Source organism: Gallinula chloropus, assembly GCF_964237585.1.
Source record: "Gallinula chloropus genome assembly, contig: HAP1_SCAFFOLD_733, whole genome shotgun sequence".
Classification (NCBI taxonomy): domain Eukaryota; kingdom Metazoa; phylum Chordata; class Aves; order Gruiformes; family Rallidae; genus Gallinula; species Gallinula chloropus.
This window is the reverse complement of record NW_028168389.1, coordinates 5,193-10,000: the sequence shown is the minus strand read 5'-3', so window position 1 is coordinate 10,000 and position 4,808 is coordinate 5,193.

Below are 4,808 nucleotides of genomic sequence, written 5' to 3'. Positions count from 1 at the left end.
CCCAAAAACCAACGTGTGGGGGTCCCAGCACCCCGGGGAGGGGTCCCAGCACCCCAGGGGGGGGTCCCAGCACCCCAGGGTGCCCCCGGCCCGCGCGGCGCCCACCTGCAGAGCAGCAGCAGCAGCAGCGCCGCCACCAGCGCGACCAGCGACAGGGAGTAGCCCACGGTGTAGAGGAGGCGGAACCGATCCAGCAGCCACGTCTGGCACCGTGTGGGGCGGGATGGGACCCGTGTGGGGCGGGATGGGACCCGTGTGGGGCGGGATGGGCGGGACGGGCACCGTGTGGGGTGGGATGGGCGGGATGGGCACCGTGTGGGGCAGGATGGGACCCGTGTGGGGCGGGATGGGCACCGTGTGGGGCAGGATGGGAACCGTGTGGGGCGGGATGGGACACGTGTGGGGTGGGATGGGCACCGTGTGGGGCAGGATGGGAACCGTGTGGGGCGGGATGGGACACGTGTGGAGCGGGATGGGTGGGATGGGCACCGTGTGGGGCGGGATGGGAACCATGTGGGGTGGGATGGGCACCGTGTGGGGTGGGATGGGCACCATGTGGGGCGGGATGGGCGGGATGGGCACCGTGTGGGGTGGGGCGGGATGGGCACCGTGTGGGGCAGGATGGGCACCGTGTGGGGCGGGATGGGACCCGTGTGGGGCGGGACGGGCAGTGTGTGGGGCAGGATGGGCGGGATGGGACCCGTGTGGGGCAGGATGGGACCCGTGTGGGGTGGGACAGACACCGTGTGGGGCAGGATGGGCGGGAATGGCACCATGTGGGGCGGGACGGGCAGCGTGTGGGGCGGGATGGGACCCATGTGGGGCAGGATGGGACCCGTATGGGGTGGGATGGGAACCGTGTGGGGTGGGACAGACACCGTGTGGGGCGGGATGGGAACCGTGTGGGGCAGGACAGGGCCCGTGTGGGGTGGGATGGGACCGATGTGGGGAGGGATGGGACCCGTGTGGGGTGGGATGGGACCCGTGTGGGGTGGGACAGACACCGTGTGGGATGGGATGGGACCCGTGTGGGGCAGGATGGGCGGGATGGGCACCATGTGGGGCAGGATGGGACCCGTGTGGGGTGGGATGGGACCCGTGTGGGGCAGGATGGGTGGGATGGGCACCGTGTGGGGCGGGATGGGACCCGTGTGGGGCGGGATGGGTGGGATGGGCACCGTGTGGGGCGGGATGGGACCCGTGTGGGGCGGGATGGGCGGGATGGGACCCATGTGGGGCGGGATGGGAACCGTGTGGGGCAGGATGGGCGGGATGGGACCCATGTGGGGCGGGATGGGAACCGTGTGGGGCAGGATGGGACCCGTGTGGGGCGGGATGGGACCCGTGTGGGGCGGAACGGGAACTGTGTGGGGCGGAACGGGAACTGTGTGGGGTGGGATGGGACCTGTGTGGGGTGGGATGGGAACCATGTGGGGCGGGATGGGACCCGTGTGGGGCAGGACGGGGCCCATGTGGGGCAGGATGGGAACCGTGTGGGGCGGGATGGGAACTGTGTGGGGCAGGATGGGCACCGTGTGGGGTGGGATGGGCGGGATGGGACACGTGTGGGGTGGGATGGGCGGGATGGGACATGTGTGGGGTGGGACGGGCACCGTGTGGGGTGGGATGGGACCCGTGTGGGGCAGGATGGGCGGGATGGGCACCATGTGGGGCGGGACGGGCACCGTGTGGGGCAGGATGGGACCCGTGTGGGGCGGGATGGGAACTGTGTGGGGCGGGATGGGACCCGTGTGGGGCAGGATGGGAACCGTGTGGGGCAGGACGGGGCCCGTGTGGGGCAGGATGGGCAGGATGGGCACCGTGTGGGGCAGGATGGGCGGGATTGGCACCATGTGGGGCGGGATGGGACCCGTGTGGGGCAGGATGGGAACTGTGTGGGGCAGGATGGGAACCGTGTGGGGCGGGATGGGACCCGTGGGGTGGGATGGGACCCGTGTGGGGCGGGATGGGTGGGACAGGGACCCGTGTGGGGCGGGATGGGCATCACCCCACGCCATGTGACGTCACACCACGCCACATGACGTCACGTCACATGACATCACACCACATGACATCACACCACACCACATGACATCACACCACATGATGTCACACCACGCCATGACATCACACGCCATGACGTCACACCACACCACATGATGTCACACCACGCCATGACATCACACGCCATGACGTCACACCACACCACATGACGTCACATCACGTGACGTCACACCGCGCCACATGACGTCACACCACATGATGTCACACCACATGACCTCACACCACGCCCCATGACCTCACACCGCGCCCTGTGTGTCCCCACCCCCCACCCCAGACCTGCAGCGGCGGCTCCGGGGTGGCGCCGCCGTCGTCGCACTGGGAGTGGTCGAGCCACGGCCGCCCCGTCGCGTCCGTCACCCAGCGCCCCTCGGGGCCGCAGCGCCGCGTCACCACCCCGCCCTGCACTGAGCACCCCCCACACACACCCGGGGCGTCACTGGGGGGCACCCAAGGGTGGGGGGCACCCCCGGACCCCCACCCCCAGCCCGGGGTTACCTCGGTGGTGCCAGGGCAGGTACCAGGGGCAGGGAACGCTCAGCGTCGTGTTGGGCGCCGCGTCGCCCCAGCACGCGTACATGTCAAAGGTGCGGTTGCAGACGGGTCCTTGGGGGGGGTTAATGGGGTGAGGGGGGGTGAGGGTGCCCCCCGAGGGGTCCCCAGCCCGTCCCCACTCACCGGCAGCCGGGGGGTCGAGGCGCAGGCGCAGCTCGCAGGCGCGGCGGTACCGCTGCCAGGCCGCCAGCGTGGCCTGCGCAGAGCGCTCCTGGGGGGGGGTGGGGGGATGTCACCGTGGGGACACCCTCGTGGGACCCCCACCATTGGGACACCCCCATAGAGCCACCCCCATGGGAACCCCATCATGGGACCCCCACCATGGGGAACCCCCGATGGGACCCCCCACCATTGGACCCCCACCATGGGACCCCCACCATGGGACACCCACCATGGGGACACCCCCATAGAGCCACCTCCATGGGACCCCCACCATGGGGACACCCTGATGGGACCCCCACCATGGGGAACCCCTGATGGGACCCCCCACCATGGGACCCCCACCATAGGGACACCCCAATGGGACCCCCACCATGGGACCCCCACCATGGGACCCCACCATGGGAACCCCACCGTGGGGACACCCCCATGGGACCCCCACCATGGGAACCCCACCATGGGGACACCCACCATGGGAACCCCAACATGGGACCCTCACCATGGGGACACCCCAATGGGGTCACCCCCATAGAGCCACCCCCATGGGGACCCCCACCATGGGACCCTCACCATGGGACCCCCACCATGGGACCCCCACCATGGGACCCCACCATGGGGACACCCCCATGGGACCACCCCCATGGGACCCCCACCATGGGACCCCCACCATGAGACCCCCACCATGGGGACACCCCCATGGGGCCACCCCAATGGGACCCCCACCATGGGACCCCCACCATGGGGACACCCCCATAGAGCCACCCCCATGGGACCCCCACCATGGGACCCCCACCAGGGGACCCCCACCATGGGACACCCACCATGGGAACCCCACCATGGGAACCCCACCATGGGGACACCCCCATAGAGCCACCTCCATAGGACCCCCACCATGGGGACACCCTGATGGGACCCCCACCATGGGGAACCCCTGATGGGACCCCCCACCATGGGACCCCCACCATAGGGACACCCCAATGGGACCCCCACCATGGGACCCCCACCATGGGGATCCCACCATGGGACCCCCACCATGGGACCCCCACCATGGGACCCCCACCATGGGGAACCCCCAATGGGACCCCCACCATGGGACCCCACCATGGGACCCCCACCATGGGAACCCCACCATGGGGACACCCTGATGGGACCCCCACCATGGGGAACCCCTGATGGGACCCCCCACCATGGGACCCCCACCATAGGGACACCCCAATGGGACCCCCACCATGGGACCCCCACCATGGGGACACCCACCATGGGACCCCCACCATGGGACCCCCCCCATGGGACCCCACCATGGGACCCCACCATGGGGACACCCCCATGGGACCACCCCCATGAGACCCCCACCATGGGGCCATCCCCATGGGACCCCCACCATGGGACACCCACCATGGGAACCCCACCATGGGACCCCCACCATGAGACCGCCACCATGGGGACACCCCCATAGAGCCACCCCCATGGGACCCCCACCATGGGACCCCCACCATGGGGACCCCCACCATGGGGACACCCACCATGGGGACACCCCGATGGGACCCCCCACCATGGGACACCCACCATGGGACACCCACCATGGGACCCCCACCATGGGGACCCCCCGATGGGGCCACCCCAATGGGACCCCTACCATGGGCCACCCACATGGGACCCAAACATGGGACCCCCACCATGGGACCCCCCGATGGGACCCCCACCATGGGACCCCCACCATGGGACCCCCACCATGGGGCCACCCCGATGGTGCCACCATGTCCCCACCCCAGGCGTGATACTGAGGGGGGGGGGGTCCCTGGGGGTGGGGGTGTCCCAGGGGTGTGTGTGGGGGGGGATGTTTGGGGGGGGTTCCAGGGGTGGGGAGGGGGGGGGGGTCTCACCTCTGCCCCACGTAGGACCCGGCTGAGCAGGGGGGGGCCCATGATGCTGCTGCTGACGTCGTGTCCCTGTGGGGGGGGGGGACACACGGGATGGGGTGGGGGGGTGGGGGATGGGTGTCACGCCCCCCCCCCCCCTTCCCAGTGCCACCC